Below are 19,096 nucleotides of genomic sequence, written 5' to 3'. Positions count from 1 at the left end.
AGATTGGGGCACAGGGCTACAGGTGTAGGATTGCTGTCCCAGTGGGCCTGGGGGCTTGGGACAGCAATCCTACTCCTATCAGTCTCAGGATGATATTTCTAGGGTTTGGACAACCCTCAACCCCACTGTTGCTTCAGGCCTGTTCCCATGACTCCCTGGGTATACAATGGTGAGTTTTATCAACATAGGCACAATCTAGAATCACTTAAGATTCTCAGTGAGGGACTTTCTAGATTAGGCTGGCCTGTGGACATGTCTGTGGAAGGTTGTGTTGATTATATTGAAGTGGGCAAATATGCCCATTGTAAATGACACCATTTCCTCATCTCAGACCCAGACTATAAGTGTAGAGAAGGGACTCAGATGTTGGTAGCTTTTCAGTCTCATAGAAAAGTAAGGTAGCCACTGTCTCACATGTTTTTGATTTCTCAATCATGAGCTAAGATCAAGAATTCCTGACATAAAGTCAACTAGTCAGCTAAGAGTTAGTTACTGCTGTGTTGTTACTAGTTTATGACTGCTACTGATGTGTTTTACTAGTATATGGCTGCTGTAACAAACCACCATAAATCTAACAACATAAACCAATACAAGTACAGCCTGCAAGTCAGAATTATACAATGAATCTCATTGTTTAAAACCAAGGTGTTAACAAGTCTCTATGTCCTTTCCAGATGTTTTAGGTAAAAAATCCTTGGCTTTTACCAGCATTCATTGGCTCAGAGTTCCTTTCCTTCATCCTCAAAGCCTTGCATTTCTCCATCACTCAATGGTCCCCTCCCATTCTCTTACTTACAAAGACACTTAAAACAATATTCATCTCACAGTCATCTATGATGATCAATGTTCTTATTTTAATCCTATCTTCAAATTCCTTTTACCTTGAACAATAAAGTGTTCACAAGTTCAGGGATTAGGAGATAGAGTTCTTTGAAAGGCCATTATTCTACTTATCTCATCAGGATACTAACACGTAAATCTAGACATTATCCAAGCGTATCCCCCAAAACAGAGCATGGCATCAACTGGCAATCTTTTGAAATATAAATTCAAATTATTGGAGGCAAGTTCAAGATATATAACCCCATACTTTAGGAATGTGGCTCAGTGTTCTACAAGTTCTCTACATGACTCTAAAGCAAATTAACATTTGAAAGCCATGATTATACATTATAAATTCTCAAGGAGGCTAATGGCCCCATCTAGCCTTGTAAGCCTTGTTCAACTATCCATGACCTAGCTGTGTTGTAGTAGAGGTGGGGGCATGAGCATTCAAACCTAGGGTGCTAAGGATGCTGGGCAAGCACCCAGCACTGAGGTGGAACCTCAGACATTTTGACATCTTTGACTCTGAAGCACACTCTCACTAACTTGTTGAGGTGGGCTGGCCTGACTCACCTTGTAGCCCAGGCAGGCCTTGAATCTGCAAATTTCTTGCTTCCACTTCCCAAGTAGCTAGGATTACAGGTTGTGCCTTGAAGGCTGTGCTTCAAAATTCTAATTCTACCTAAGAAACAAAAAAATGGTAACTTTTATTCCCTATTATATTTATATGTTCTAAAAACTAATGACATAAAATTTATGTCGTTAAGATAATGAATCAGTTCCTTTAAAGAACATACATACTTTATTAAATAGTGAGAAAGCTAAGAAAAACAAAAAGTGCTCATAAATGATGGCTGTCACTTAATATAGCAAGAGATATGCAGAACGATTTTCCCTAGTAATATAGCAAAATTCAAGTAATGTTGGTCGGAAGGAAGCAAGGCTGGTGCCTTTTCACATTATTCTACATTACTGATAACAAGATCTGTAAGTATGCTGGAACACACAGTTAATCAGTTTCTCTTAAAATATATATGAGAAAATGTCAGGTATCAGAATAACAGCAAGTCCTTAAGTAGTAATGTTTGCTGTGTGCGAGGCACTGCTGTAATTGCTTTACAGAGGCTAACTTGCTCAATATTCAGGAATCTCATTTTACAGATGAAGAAAGCAAGGCACAAAGACTTTTAAGAACTACTCACCTAATTCAGAGCATATGGAGGAGCCATTTGGCCCTACATTCTCCTCCAATGCTATGCATCTTTCACTGTCAGTGAAAGAAATGTTTTGGCAACAATCAAATATATGAGAATAAAGAGTGACAGGGAGAAAGGAGAAGTTGGACTTAACAGTAAAACAAACAACAAAAACTAAACAAAGTGAACTGCAGAAGCCAGAAACAAGAGATTCCTTTATTTAGGTGTTTGGAGGCATTGACACTAACTAACTCTACATTCCTAATTTAGAGAAAAGGGCTGAAATAAGTAGTTTCAGACTTTCCAAAGCCATAAATGATGACTTAGGTGTGAGATTCTTTGAGAAGGCATTTTTCTCAAAAACACGGGGAAATTTTCAGACAAATACTGAGACTACAGGTTTCTGGACATTTTAGCAGCCAACTAAATGATTAATAATGTTTTGTTAGCATTACTGCACTGATATAAGAAGAGGACTTATTGCAAGTTATAATAATGTTAGTCTTAGCCAAAAGCTAGCAGGATGTTGTGGATCTCAGTCCTGAGGAAATGGAGGTGAGCAGAGCAGGAGTTGAATCTCAGGAATTTCAGGCCAACCTGAAATACATGAGACCCTTTCTTAGAAACAACACTATTGCTGTATTTACTTCCATTTAGGCCAGAAAAAAAAGTTATTTTGACATATCTGATATGAAGTTACTTTAAAACCCACGTTTTCCCATGGAAAGATGAGTATGAGCATCTGTAAGCTCTATGTCCACTGATGATCCTAAATGGAGGTGATTTTGACAAGGAGAGCAAAGGCTCATCGAGAAACATGAGTGCTGCATGGTACACTCTGCAATGGCTCAGTCACATCCACACAGTCTCTCCAACACAATTCAAACTCACCCTTAGGACTGCTCATAAATTGACCAACTCTAGAAATATTAAATCTACTGCAAGATTTGCCCAGTTTATTTCTCATGTTCAAAAACTACAAATTAAGAACACTCTGATCCCACAATCTATGAAGATTTTATTAAGCCTTTCTATTTTATTCCAAGAGGGAAAACATCCAGAATCCTTCTCAGGTTTAATGCAATGAACATTCCTTCACTTTGACTATAGCATCAAAATAACCTCATAATTGAATTCCAACCAAAATTAAAAATTCATAACTCAGATTCTCATGCTCTTAGCCCTAGCAATAAATCCTTGCTAGCAAAGAGATAGTGTTAACAAGTCCTAGTAGGAAGGAAACCCCAAAAAGTCTTTGGCTGACATTTGACGCCACAGAAGACTGCTCAACATTTCCAGAAACATAAGATTTAACCATTCTTATTTTAAACTGTCAACTTTGGGATGATTCTATAAATTTTCCTCCTCAGTTAAAATGTATACTGAGTTCTATAACATCCTACCTCAGTCACATTTGTCAATCACAAAGCACACATGAAGCTCAGGCCCCATGTAGGTCTCCGACACTGGAGGGGGCTGTAGCTAAAGCTGCAGCCTGACTATGGAATCTCCATAATCAGAAAGGGCTGCCTTGTCTGGCCTCAGTGGGTGATGATGCTCCTAATCCTGCAGAGAGTTGATACACCAGGGAGGGCCCACCCTCTCAGAAGACAAAGGGGGACGGAGGAGGGACATTGTGGGGACCAGGAACAGGGGCGGCAGGGGCAGTGCTTGGAATGTTGTTCTGTTAAATCTAACATCCCTTTAAATGTGCTTCTCATTTCTTGTACCTTATATCCCACTATTTTATCCCATACAATACTTCAGCTTTTACTTATATCATTATGTGTCATCAATGCTGCAAATTAAATTAGTATCTACCATTTCAAGATGAATCAAATGTATAAATTACCAACAGAGTGCTACACTCAAATAACCTATATACATGCAAAAGAATATATACCATTGGGAAGACCTTACATCTTCATGTTGAATTGAATTAAGATGTATTTATTTCAGGTCTTCTTAAGGAAAAAGAAATTATAATAAAATGCAAATGATACCTAAAATTGAAGAAAAGCAGACTGACTCTGAAGAGCCACTTAATAGCTTAACTACAATTATAAATTCCTGCTGTGCTGAAAAAAGCAAACTTACAGATTTGTTTTTAAAAATGATACTTTAAAAAAATAATAACACCACATTATTAACTAAAGCAGAAAATTATCTGAGATGATGGGAAACTACCTGACCTATGCAAGTAATTTCATGATGATGAAAGAAAGCTTTCAGTCCCTTTATTTCATGGATACCTTTTTTTCCATAATAAAATTTTAAATAAATAATTTTTCAAGTAGTAAAAATACACAGTTTTGGTGCAATAGTGTTGAGCTTACCCGTCCATTTCAAATAGAGTAAAATGAAAAGTGCATTTACAATGTAGTAGCTTGAAACTGGTACACTGAATCCAGCAAGAACAACATGCTTGCAGAAGAGTAGGCGAAACACTATTCACACTTACATTCTACCTGATGGCTTTCCAGCAAAGACGGCATATGAACATGAAAGGCACTATGTACACACAAATGCTATAGGTACATCTATAATGTGATTATGCTTTACTCTTATACTATCGTGAAGGTATGTTAGTCACCCATAGTCAGTCAAAATTTAAAGTTTAAAAACCATCTAAAATGCATTTTTATAATCTATTTTTGAAATGTAAAGGTACTGGACCAAGAAGCACACAAAGATACAAGTCAAGTCCTATGAATAAATATTTTAAAATTCACTCCGCTGAGATCATAACACTGACAACACTAATTATCTTTTCTTGTCTTGGCAGTTATGGTGCATACTGTTTGGGTGACTGATGGGATAATTTCACTTCATTTTCTCTCAGTTTATTCTGAATAGTAAGAGAAGAATATTAAAACAATTAACACCTTTAAACAAAGTATTTGATAAGGTTTTTGGTTGAAATAAAATGTTTTTAAAAAATTAACCAATGGACTGATTCTAGAGCAAATGACTACTCCATGTGCTGAATGAAAGCTAGACTGAGACCCACTGATCTCTAGGGGTAGGCACTCAACATTACAATAACTATTCTCAGCCTTTGTCATGTTCCATCATGTATTTCTCACAAAGAGCCATTTCATCAAGTTACTTAAATAACATAAATGCGTCTTATATATTTTAAATAACTAAATGTTTGTCATCAGCAACTCAACAATCAAAAACAGGTTAAACATATGTCAAAACAAATTATTTTTAATTTCTTACATCAATGCACATTTTATTATATCAATAATTGCCCTATATCTGAAAGTATATAAAAATATTTAAATTAATATTTAATATCACATACAAAGTTTTACTAACAGCAATTACTTGGTCACTCAACTAAAAAAAGCATAAGACTACACCAAACAAATTTTATATTTGAACAATTTAATAAATTTTGAACCATATGAAGTTCAGTTTTATATGTCACAGAATTTATAAGTCACATTACTTACACCTACATATTACAATAAAAGATATATTCTCTGCCTTGATCACCTGGTTTTTGTTGTTGTTTATAAAATTAATCACAGTTATCAGGGCAGAAATAGCTTTGAGCTTCGTGAATGACATCCAAGAGATGGGAAAGGATTAGTTCTCAGTTGCTGCCAGTTAGATCGCCAGGTGGCTTTTTCTGCAGTGAAGGTGTTACCGATAATCCCATTACACTGGTACTAAATCTTGCAGACATCAAAATTATCACCAAGGTTCCTTTTCATCCCATCCTTTCCAAATGACTGGAAGTCGCTTCACCTGAAAGAAGTCAAATCCACATGCAGCTGCTGTTTTAGCAGGCAGTATACTCTCTGAGAATGCCAGTCATGATTCAATTTTGCTGTGCTGGTGGCCCCCTATTCCCTGTCCAATAATACATCTGTTAAAAAATCCTACAGCTACAAATCAAGTTTAATCCTACCAGGGACCTCATGTTGGTCTTGTCTTCCAAAAAGGCAGCAGGGTCTGCTGTCTATCTCTGCTAGTGTCTGGGGAATACCCTTTAAATCCCAGCCCTACTTAGAAGAATAAGCTAAGGATCACAAAACATGACCTCAAAAACCCTGATATGACTATATTCTGACCCAGAGGCATTCATTCTAGGTGAAGATTAGAACTTTGCATAATAAGATTACACAGCAAGTGAATGATATCAAGGGACTATCCATATGCAGCCGCCTGGTTCTGTATAGACAGCCTGTGCTGCACAATATGCACTGCCGAGAAAGAGCTGGGTCTTTCTAGCTGAAATAAAATAGATTCACATAAATTAGTTGGCCATTTCCAGAGTCCTAAATCCCCTATTACATCTTTTATTGACAGCTCCTGTGAGGATAGCACAAATGTTACTCCTTTTTATTCTGTGCTTCTGTAACATCATGCTCTGTAATTGAAATGTACATAGATTATGTCTTAAAATTAACATCTTGTTTGCTGTAATCTTGGATTACAATTGACTGTGTACATAATAAAATTAAGAAATCAATGGATGGATTTATCATCTCCAAGAAACCAGAGGTATTGTTTATAGAGGGGTTTAACACTTTATGTGAACACTTTAAATACATAAGTCACAGAGAGTAGTTAATAAAATTTAAGTGAGTCAAAGAATACAACAAGCATTGGCTCATACCTACATAAAAGTTAAAATGTGTAAAGATTAAGTCATATTACTCAAAATTCAGAAAGTGGGAAAAATACAAGGAATGTATTATTTTCTCTATGCTATATTCTAGCAAGTCAACTATTTATGCTGACATCTACATTTTTAAGATTCACATTTATTATTTTATGTGTATGTGTGTATGTGTATGCAGGACTGTATACATGTGAGTGCAAGTGCACATGGAGGCCAAAAGAAAGCACAAGGACTTGTGAAGAAGTTGGATCTTTAGGTGGTTGTGAACCACATGACAGGACAGCTGACAATCAAATATGGGTCCTATGTAAAAAATATTACATGCTTGTAAATGCTGAGTCATTCAGTCAACTTGGGCTTACATTTCTTTATAAAGAAATGTAGTTGTAGCACTAGTGGTTGTAGCACTAGCTGTCCTGGAATTTGTTCTGTAGATCACGTTGCCCTCAAGCTCACAGGGATCCTCCTGCCTCTGCCTCCAGAATGCTGGGATTAAAGGCCCTCACCACTACCATTTTACATTATGGTTTTTAAAGCAAATCCCCATAATCATTGTAAGATGGTTGAATCATCTCTTACTACTTATTACTCATGGTCTTATAATCCATAATTACATATTTAAAAGTATGTCTCAGTGAAATAATGTCTCTTTATAGTACCATACAGAGAATTTTCTATGTAAAAAATTCTTGAGATATTTAGAAAACATTTTATAAGTAAACATATAAAAAGAAAGCTTTCTACCCATTTAGATAAGCACCAGTATGGAAAAATCTGAGGGCATAAAAGGAGAAGTTAGCTTTACTTTAAAACATATTAAAACTGCTTGTGTGATTGTTGTAAAACATGTTCTTTATTATACTTGAAATGTGGCTTTATTTGTTAAGTTTCATTTACCCAGAACTTCTGAAGAATAGTTCTCATTCATCGTATCATTACAGCATATTTAAGCCCTCATCACAGTATATTTAAGCCTATTTATATAAGAAGAAGGAAGGAGAGGGCCCTGGTCCTGGAAAGGCTTGATGCAGCATTGTAGGGGAGTACCAGGACAGAGAAGTGGGAAGGGGGGGGTGATTGGAGAACAAGTGGAGGGAAGAGGGCTTATGGGACTTATGGGGAGGGGGGAACCGGGAAAGGGGAAATCATTTGGAATGTAAACAAAGAATATAGAAAATAAATTAAAAAATAGAAAAAAAATACATACTATCTGGTCAGTATTCAGAAGTCATGTAATATAATTCTGATTTTCTATTCCGTGCTATTGACAGAACTGTAAATAAACATAATTCAGTTCAGAGCACATGTATATTCTTTAGATACCTTGAACATATTAGAAAAACAATAAGGAATGCAAAAATATATATTTTGTCATGATATATTGTTATGCTTGTACAATACATTGTGTAGTCACTTGGCTATTGAATACTTTAAATGTGACCAATTAAAACTAACATATACAACACAATGAATTCTGAATATAATATCAAACATGGAAAAATACAACATTTTAAATTTTTCTACTAATAGATGGTGAATAGTTAGGTAATATTTGGATATAGCTGGTTAAGAAAAACACCACTGCTGGTGGGATTGCAAGCTGGTACGACCACTCTGGAAATCAGTCTGGTGGTTCCTCAGAAAACTGGGCACGACACTTCCAGAGGACCCTGCTATACCACTCCTGGGCATATATCCAGAGGATTCCCCAGCATGTAATAAGGATACATGCTCCACTATGTTCATAGCAGCCCTATTTATAATAGCCAGAAGCTAGAAAGAACCCAGATGTCCCTCAACGCAGGAATAGATACAAAAAATGTGGTATGTATACACAATGGAGTACTATTCAGCCATTAGAAACAATGAATTCATGAAATTCTTAGACAAATGGATGGAGCTGGAGAACATCATCCTAAGTGAGGTAACCCAGTCTCAAAAGATCAGTTATGGTATGCACTCACTGATCAGTGGATATTAGCCTAGAAACTTGGAATACCCAAGACACAATCCACATATTAAATGATGTCCAAGGAGAAGGAAGGAGTGGCCCCTGGTTCTGGAAAGGCTCAGTGCAGCAGTGTAGGGGAAAACCAGAACAGGGAAGTGGGAAGGGGTGGATGGGGGAACAGGGGGAGGGAAGAGGGCTTATGGGACTTTCTGGGAGGAGGGATCAAGGAAAGGGGAAATCATTTGAAACATAAATAACGAATATATCAAATAAAAAAAAATAAACTAGCATGATACTCTTCCACCTTGGAAAACTGAAAAAAAAAAAAGGAAGAAGAAGAAAAACACGACACGGCTCACATTAAATTGCCACTGGACTATACTGTGTTGGCATTCATATATTTTCTGTAGCTTGTTCTGATGTTCATTTGCTTTTGTCAGCTTGACACAAGTTATCTGGGAAAAGAAAACCCGGATTGAGAAACCGCCTCCACCAAATTGGCCCATGGATAAGTTTGAGATATTTTCTTACTTAATGATTGATGTGGAAGAGCTTAGCTCACTGTGGGAAATGGCAGGTGGTCCTGGGAGATGAGAAACCAGGCTGAGCAAGCCATGAGGAGCGAGAAAGCAAGCAGCATTCTCCAGTGGGTCTGAATGCCTGTCTGAATTCTCCTGCTTCTGTCTGAATGCCTGTCCTGATTCTGCTCAATGACGGACTGGGATAAGGACAAATATGTCAAACATAGTGTTTCCTTCCCAAATTGTTTTTGGCCAGGGTGTTTATAACAAAGCAAGGTAAATGAGTACAGTTCCTAAACTAAATTAAACTGACCAATACAGCAGTAGAGCAGAGGGTTGAGGGAAAACAGGGTCAAAGTGATGTATAAACTTAGTCAAGACAGAATAGGATGTTGTTTTTAAGTCTCTTGTTTCCAGCTTAAAGGAAATGGTAAGAGATTTCCCTGGCTGCTGGCTACTGCAAACTTAAAAGGAATCATGATGTGTCAAGCTGCAAAAAGATGCTTCAAAACCAGTAAATCTAGGGTTGGCTTGGGCTATTTGGTTGTTAATGAGACAGTGTCTCACTATGTAGTTTTGGTTTCTCAGCCTGGTTTCTCATCTCCCAGGACCACCTGCCATTTCCCACAGTGAGCTAAGCTCTTCCACATCAATCATTAAGTAAGAAAATATCTCAAACTTATCCATGGGCCAATTTGGTGGAGGCAGTTTCTCAATCCGGGTTTTCTTTTCCCAGATAACTTGTGGGGCTTCAACCTCATGGAGATTCTCCCAATTCAGCCACAGAATTGAAAGAATTACATGTCAATATTTATATTAAATGCAGACATTTTTCAGAACCCTTTCATCCTCTCAAATACTGTTGCAATGAAAAAGTATATTTAAAAATAGATATACCCCTCCTGGGCTACCTCTGTATGTATGCACCCTAGTGCAATAGAGAGCAACTTAAAAACATGTCTGGGAGCTGGAGAGATGGCTCAGCAGTTAAGAGCACTGACTGTTCTTCCAGAGGTCCTAAGTTCAATTCCCAGAAACTACATGGTGGCTCACAACCATCTGTAATGGGATCCAATGTCCTCTTCTGGTGTGTGTCTGAGGACAGTTACAGTGTATAAATAAAAATAAATAAATCTTAAAAAAAAAAAAGAAGAAAGAAGAAAAACATGTCTGGGTTTATGAAGGACCATGATTCTTTTTCTATACAACTACAAAATTGTTTATATTCCAAATTTGTCAACTTATTTAAGTAGCAATTAAAGACACTAAAACATTCAGTATAATCCAGAATTTTAGCAAAAACAAAAAGATCAATTTTGTAAATTATTTGTAATTTTTTCTTCATATCCATTAATGTCTTTTAAGCTTTCATTTAAAAATAGTTCCATGAAAATAAGAATACCTAAAAATAGTTAAAATGCATAACAAATGCCTACCAACCAAAAAAATAGAATGACTCACTTATAATGACCACAGACAAACCATATAATCACAATGAAGTCTACTCTGATGAGTATTTAAGTGTGATTTTAACAATATGATGCAAATTAAATATTTAAGGTATTAGCCTATTTAAAGGTTTTTCCATAATTATTCCTTTACAATATTTACTTAATATATAACACTACTGCTGAAATTTAGTGTCTATAAATAACATGGCTAAAATTTAATCTATTTATTGTTTAATCATGATACTTTTAGCTTCTTAAAATTATTTAAGTTTAGTCTTCTAGTTACAAGTATCATATAGGTATAAACACACACACACACATACACACACACAAACACACAGAGGCAAATGAAAACAACAGCAACAAAAACCCCTTTCTAACCATCAATAGATGAGTGCAATGATATTCACTCTAAGTTAATCTCCAGACATCCAAATTCATGAATAAAAATTCATCAGTTTTAAATACACTGAGCCTATTAAGCAAGAACAAAAGCATATGCACAAAAGAGCTTTTAATATATTTCAAAGCCCACAAGAGCCATGGTCTCATTAAAATTATAAATTACACAAACATGGAATGAAGATTCAAACGGCAGTGCAGCTAAGCAGATTACAGAAAAGCCCGCGTTCCATATGATAACACACCATGGCCCTCCCAGATGGGGGCTTGGAACAAAAAGGCCATCACCACAGCTAGGGAAAACCTCCTTGTGATCTCTGGTTCTGTTCAGCACATGACAGCCAAATAATATGTTGATTATTCTGTTTGTGCTGCTAAGCTTGTACGATGGAATAAAAGCGATATGATCTATTGTGAACCCAATGCTAATGTGTTGCTCCACTCATAAGTAATATACTGATTTATTTTGAAATTATCTTTTATCTGAATATCAGTTTTTAAATGCATGAATTAAAATAAAAGCCAGGGTAAAATAATAGTTAATTTGATACTTTAAACTAAAAATTGTAGTTGACAAGTGAAGAACATTTAAATGCTCAGTGAGAAGTGAAGTATAATCATCTACCTTTCTTTTACTTCATGCATTGTGATCAGAGTGTATTTTAAAATATTGTAAAATGGGAAATTAATCTCATTATGAAATATAAAAGTAATACAACAGTAATTAACTTACTAATATACATTACTGACGAGATAAAAGCTTAATAATTAGGGTATTCAAAAAGATAATTCTGTAATGTAAATAATAGCACACATTAGACCATATAGGGACATTTTGAAAAGAAATATAATTGAAGGTCTCATAAATACTTAAAACTTAGCCACAAATAGTAATCATGTGGTCCTATTGAAAATAATTTAGAAGACAATAAAAATTTTTGAATATAACTGCGAGCATTAGTGCATTGCCTTGGTGACAAAAAGTTAAAATCTAATTTTTCTTTCAATTAAAAGTGTATATTTAATGCTAATCTTTACTAGAGAGAATTATACTTAATTTAGGTTACTAGGATTATCAACAAAAACATCACAAAATCAATATTTCATAAATTAACACTTATGAGTATCAGTGTCACTAACACTGAGAACTATACATTTATTTTCCTATTCCAGAAATTCCTGTCTGAACAACACAGCAGATTCTCCTTAAAGACAGATAACAATACAAAGCAACAATAAAAGAAACACAAAAGGCAAATGTTGCCAAGCAGGCCAGTTCTCTTAAGGAGTTGTTTTGTAGAAAGTATATGACTGCTACACCTCACCACCTGCATGCACTTTGCACGGCTCTTTCTCCAGAGATAGGCTGGAGTCCAAACAGTAAAGCAAAATTGCCTCACAAGAAAATACAGGTTAGAATGATAAGTCAAAAGAACAGAGCAACAGTTGCGGATAATAGTGTTTGCCTAGCATGCCTTTAGCCTTGAGTTTGATCCCAGCTCTATGTAGACTGGAAACAATACAACAAAAAAATATACAAAGAAAAAACCAAAACAAACAAAAAAAACACACTTTAAAGAACAGAGTAAAAAATATGCTTAGAGAATGTTACATATATGCTTTGAATGCACAAATAGTTCTTAAACAAGGAAAGGGACTAAACAACTGACACGCATTTAATCTGTTCATCAAAAACAGTACTGAAAACTGAAGAACAAATCTGAGTAAGAGAAGTCAGCGCTCACACTTAATTCTAAATTCATATTTTGAATACATAAGAAAAACTGCCAGTCAAAGAGAAAGAGAGCAAATAGGAGAGTATGCAAAGGAGGTCAGGCACTGTGCAAGAGAAACAACCTAACAGCCATTCTATCTATGAAAAAAGCACTCCAGTTCATTAACTCAAGAGATGATAAATCACAAAGACAATGATTTCATACTAGAACTTGAAAAATAAAATGATAGACAAATTCAAGCCCTAAAAAGTATGTGGGGCACCTGGAGTCTTTATGCAGTGTGTGAACAAGCACAGCTATCTTAGAAGACAGCCAACAGTATAAACTTGGATGTGAATTTACACAAACTATTCACTCCTAGACACACCCACACACACAAACACACACATACACGATAGTCTGTAACATGTTCATAGTAACAATATATAAAACCTCCCCAAATATGTACTAATGATGAATTAACAACTATTGTCCATACACTGGGATATAGGAATGAAAATAAACTATAACTAGCTACAATAAGGTCAACAAATCTTACAATATAATACTGAGCAGGGAAAGTAGACACAAAAGCTATAGAGTATAATTATCAATCTATGTGTTTTATATTATAATACATAACAAAAGTAACCCCCACAATGAAGTCAGGTGAGTGGCTATCTTTGTGGAGGAAGGGGAGTGTGACCAGCAGGTGCCATGGAATGATCTTATACATGATTACAAAATGTCTTTCCTTGTTCCTACATGCTGGTCACATATGTCAATCTGGCTTGTAAAAAAAATTCATTAAGCCATCCACTTCTACATTTAAAAAAAGTAACCAAGATTTTTCAAAAATTTTTACTGCAATGACTTTTATAATTGCCTAAGAGTAGACGCAGCAAATCATCTCCAAATGTAGAATGTTGTAATTTGTAGTCACAGCAAAGAGATAATGTAACAGAATGAAGAATGTAACACACTTCATGAATGACCCTTTAAATCTCAATGTTGATCCAGAGGCCCACCTGCTACCATCCTGGGAGGCACAGGCAAGCAGAAGACATCCAGAGGTCTGCCTGCAGTGGAAGCCACTACGATGTGCAAGAATGTGGTAGTGAGATGGAAAAGAAATGTGGGAGCTAGAGAAATGACCCAAGGAGCTGAAGGGGTTTGTTCCACAGGAGGAACAACAGCATGAGTCACCCAGTACTCCCAGAGCTCCCAGGGACAAAACCATAAACCAAAGAGTACACATGGAGTTACCCATGGCTCCAGACACATCAGCAGCAGAGGATGGTCTTGTTAGACACCAAAGGGAAGAGAGGCCCTTGGTCCTGGAAAGACTTAATGCAATAGTGTAGAGGAATACCAGGACAGGGAAGTGGGGGAGGGTTGATTGGGGACGAAGAGATGACTTATGGGATTTTCAGGGGAGGGAGGAACCAGGAAAGAGGACAACATTTGAAATGTAAATAAAGAATATACCTAATTTAAAAAGAGAGAGAGAGAGAGAGAGAGAAGCAGAAGGGTTTGAGCACTATAAAGAGAGGCAGAACTGGAGGTACAAGGATGGAGTGAACAGCTAGATGTAAGTTACATGCAGTGTCCCCTGAGGTCATGGTGGAGTCTGGGCATAAGCTGCACCTGAGGGCCACATGTGGGTTCCCAGCCATGCAGCAGCAGGGGTCTGTATTGAAGTCTGTGTCTCATATTACCACTGAGGCCATGAGGATGTCTCTGGTCTGGCCTGCTGCATGGGACCATGTTGATGTCCAGGGGCTGCAACACAGGTGGCCCTGCCCCTCACTGACTGCCAAGCTTAAGATTGCTGGCCCCAGCCCTCAAACGGCTGCGGTGAAGACCAGTGGCCCTGGTGGCTTGGGGCAGGTAAGCTGGCCTAGAGAGGTAAGAGCAAGAAAGTTGGCCCTGCCCCTTGCTTGCTACCACTGGGTGAACAAGTCAGGGCAGTGCTGGAGAGCTTGCCCCAGTGGTGTGGATGCAGGAGAGCTGGCAGGCTGACCAACTCAGCTACCCAGTCCAGCATCTACCCCATCTATGAACTGCATGAGCCTGGGAAGGGGCTGATTCTGTAGATCCATTACACGGGGCCACAAGATGACAGCCAAGAGGAGTCCCAGTGAGGACACACTACAGCTTCCCCGGTGAGATGTTTTGGTGTTTGTTTGTTTGTTATTTGGGGGGAGGTTGCAAGGATGGAAGGTTGATGTGTAAGGATATGGAGATGAGTGGGACTGGGATGTATGATGTGAAACTTACAAAAAATCAATACCAAGTCTTTAAAAAAATCAAAATATAAATGAAATAAGCAAATAGGTACTATTTTATAAGAAAAAGAGGCAAAATATAAACACATTTCTTAGGAGCACACATCAAAATTAAAAATTATATAAAAATAATTTAAGTAGTTACAACAAAAGGTAGAATATTCGTTACCTCTAAAGAAAAGGAAGACTAAGCCAGACAAGGTAAATTATAGCCAAAAGTCTCAGGATTAGTCCAGGAATGTGAAACCATCAATAGTTCGACTCCCATCACTAGGGAGATGTAGAGGGAGAGAGAAGAGGGGAGATGAGAGAGAGAACAGCATTCATGCTGGGGAGTGAGAATGATGCTCTGGGTAGATGGTGGTTTGGGTTTTCTGTACAGGTATCTCATAGCTACCCCATATGTTTGCCTATGTTTATAGACTTATACAATGCAAAGTTTAACTTATGTGTTATCTGTGATATTATATTCTTGCTGGAAAAAAGGCTCATTCTCTTGTTAACAACAATTTACATTCTTGGTCTGCAGTACTAATTATTACAGTAATATTTTAATAACAAAGAACTATTACTGTGACTAATTCTTTTTTTGGGGGGGGGGTTAGTTTTTGGAGACAGGGCTTCTCTGCGTAGCCCTGGCTGTCCTGGAACTCACTCTGTAGACCAGGCTGGCCTTGAACTCAAAATCCACCTGCCTCTGCCTCCCAGAGTGCTGAGATTATAGGCGTGCACCACCACGCCCGGCTCGACTAATTCTTCATAATTCCAGTCAAGTATGGATTTTACATGTTTTACAACAGCTATAAGAATACAGGAGACCTTGAAGGAATATAAGTGCAACTACTCTGCTTCACTTCCGCTTATATTTTCAATGTTATTTCTGCCTCTTTTTACTTTTCAAACAAAAAATGTACATTAAAAAAAGCCCCAGATTATAACCAGATAATTTTGTGCAGGTTGTGCTCCCCAAAAATTAGCTTGAAGGCAGGAAGGCATACTCTCTCATATGCTTTAAATCCATCTTAGGGTTTTTGTGTACATATATGGTAAGGGTCTATGATAGCTTAGCTGCAGATAAAATACGTGAAGTCTGGCCTACTGTCACTCTGTGCGGATACGCTCCATATGTTCTAGCAAACATGGCAGCTGGAGCAGGGTAGAGATCAAGTAACATTTAACTACCAGTACTTTAAAACATACAACACAAGTTGTTCATTCAAAATAGATCCAATATGATCTAATTTAAATTACACTGAAGTAGTTTCAACTACTGGGAAACGGTATTTGTAGACACAAATCATTTTCTCTCCAATAGCATATAGAAGTAAAATTGTTACAATTACCATTATTATAACAGTATACTGAATTACACACCCACACCCACACACACCCACACCCCCCCCACACACCCACACAAAGCACATACAAATGAGGAATTTAAGGCCCATACTGACAGGTATCCCTGAATATATGTTTTTATAACTTTTAGACACCCCCAAAACTGGAAACCACCAATAAATAAGGAAACAAGAAAAGATCAGCCTTCCCATAAGACTTCAGTAGATTATCAATCTGGTGGCAACAGTATAGCACTTTTGTGAATATAACAATGTCCCCCCACAGACACCCCCTGTGGGGTGGGGGTGAGGGGCACTGAGCAGTTCTTAGGGCACCTATTTAGTGCCTTTAGTGCTCTTTGGAAAGTCACATTTTGGCCAGCAGGGAGCAGCCTTACAACAGCCAACCACTTAACTTTAATATAAAACCCAGAGGAAAAAAAGGGGTGTTTTGAATTCTAAAAAGTCTACTTTTTTTTATTCGATATATTCTTTATTTACATGTAGATCACATCATAGTTAAGTGACTATGATCCTGAAGGAATCAGACTGGTGACCTGTGTCAAGTTATCCATGCTCACTCAGAACTCTGTTAGCTCATCTGATAAGTGGGAGTGAGAATAATACCCAGTTTATAGAATTGTTGTGAGAATTATGTGGAACCTATGAAAAAATTGTACATGCTTAGCACACATTAAATATATGTTAAATTATGAAAAAGTCTACTTACCATAAGTCTGTTCTACAGTTCAGTCAACTTTATGGTAGGCTTCCAGGAAAACCCAGATCCAGATCAGTAGGAGGTCTCAAAGTGTGTGTGAGTCATCCATGATTCCTAAAGCAGTAAATCAAAGTAGTGGGTGTGAAAGCCTCTCTGAGCAGTGCTGGGCTAAGTCACTGTAAGGCAGAGCAGACAGTTCTCAGTGAGCTGTGTCTTCCTTTTGGTGGGGCAGCAGGAGTCTTGGATTTGGATATTCAAAACCATTGGACCTTTATTAAATGGGACTATTAAAGTCTTTTATCCAAAAGAGAATTTAAGAAGGAAGAAATTAGAAGAAATGACATGTTATATAAAAAGCTAAGAAGCTCTGTGGTCAAAGAGATAAGGGAGCTGATAAGGCAGCCATTGGCACTTCTGCTTTTATAGGTCAGTATGTATTTTTGAGACAGAGTGTCTCTACATAGGCTATGTAGTTAGTGTCCTGGAATTTGCTTTGTAGACAATACTGACCTCAAACTCACAGATTTTTCTGCCCACAGAGTACTGGGATTAAAGATAGTGAACCACCATGAATGGCTAATAATAAAATTGAAAACAGTACTAAATAGTTTATAATGCTGTTGTGAAAAAAATCATAACTAACTGAAAGGCAAAATATTTTAATGTTAAAGCCTATGATACAGTTAGCTATAATAATTCTGCATCAATTCTTATGACTTAAAGACCTTTTATTTTGTCACTATTCCTATGTGAAATCTCTAAGTTTGTTTTGTATGTTTTCATATGGCTTTTCTGAGTTCACTACAAATAAGATACTTATCCAACTTCAAATACATATAATTTAGAGGGATTTTATCTGCTTAAATATATTCATTCTATTTGCAGGCACTATAACTAATCTGAATTTCATTGTATTGCATCTCAAATACACCTATATTTATTCTACTCATATAAGTATTTTATTAATTATGTAGGCATTTGAGTCCTCCCTAAACATTTTAGAGTCAATATCCAATCACCAAAATTTCATTTCACTCTTGTTTCAACCAGTTAAAGACCACCATATACTAATATACTAATACTAATGTATATATTAAGCAACAAACTTTTTAAGTCAATAGGACTTCAGTATTAGTGTATCTTGCACACATATATCCTTAACAACCTGCAATACAAAGTTTGAAAGAAAGAGCTAGTACTAATATTAACATGAAGAGTACTAGTGCATTATGAAACAAATATTTATTGGGAGGGGAGTGCATGCCTGTCATAGCTTCTCTGGCAAGAGAAATCTGCCATGTGGGTCCTAGGGGTGGGATTCAGGTCATCCTGATGATATTTTGTACTTCCAATGTTCTGAAAAAGTACATTTTCAGCAAACAGCCAAGTTTATGTCAGTTTGTTATGGTAGTCCTAGGAAATTCTTGTAGATTTTGGCAACAGGATTTGGGGGTGTTGCCTTAAAAGAGACTGTAAGTGGAACACACTTCTCTTTCCGGTATCATGCCTACAGGAAAGTCTAGTTCAAAATGACAACTTTAATACTTCTTCAAAAATTGCTCTCTCAAATAACAGTATACCTTTAAACTAATATAAGTAAACACTGAAGGCAGTGAGGAGTGCGACCATACTAGAGACCTTGACAGGTTTTAGGATATAAAGTATAGAGAACAGAGAACAGTACAAGAGTCCATCACACAGGCTGACAGCTGTGCAGCCCTCCAGCTGCTATTTATCTCTGTGGGGCAACAGGAGGAAGCGTCAGATAATTGGCATTTTTTGGTTTTTTTTTTTTTTTTTGGAATTTTGGGTGTTTGTTTGTTTTGTTTTGAGACAGGGTTTTTCAGTATAGCCCCCCGGCTGTCCTGGAACTCACTCTGTAGACCAGGCTGGCCCTGAACTCAGAAATCCACCTGCCTCAGCCTCCCAGAGTGCTGGGATTACAGGCGTGTGCCACCACCGCCCAGCTGATAACTGGCATTTTTAAATGGCTCAAAGGAAATGGAAGATGTTGTAACATACAAAAACTATTTGAAATTAAATTTCAGCT

General features: G+C 37.1%; 1 protein-coding gene across 2 annotated transcripts in view; it reads right to left on the bottom strand.

The window, feature by feature from the left end:
• Immp1l (inner mitochondrial membrane peptidase subunit 1) overlaps window positions 1-19,096 on the bottom strand; it is a 68,294-nt gene that overhangs the window by 46,861 nt on the left and 2,337 nt on the right. The window contains exons 2-3 of one of the 2 annotated variants that reach the window (XM_052183140.1): window positions 17,056-17,160; window positions 1,399-1,507 (exon numbers count right to left, since the gene is read on the bottom strand). The gene's annotated coding sequence lies outside the window, so the exon portion shown is untranslated. The remainder of the gene's footprint in view (window positions 1-1,398; window positions 1,508-17,055; window positions 17,161-19,096) is intronic. The other variant, XM_052183139.1, reaches the window with a different exon arrangement.

This window comes from Apodemus sylvaticus, chromosome 5 (assembly GCF_947179515.1).
Source record: "Apodemus sylvaticus chromosome 5, mApoSyl1.1, whole genome shotgun sequence".
Taxonomy (NCBI): domain Eukaryota; kingdom Metazoa; phylum Chordata; class Mammalia; order Rodentia; family Muridae; genus Apodemus; species Apodemus sylvaticus.
The sequence above is the reverse complement of the archived record's forward strand: the minus strand, read 5'-3'. Positions and strand labels throughout refer to the sequence as shown.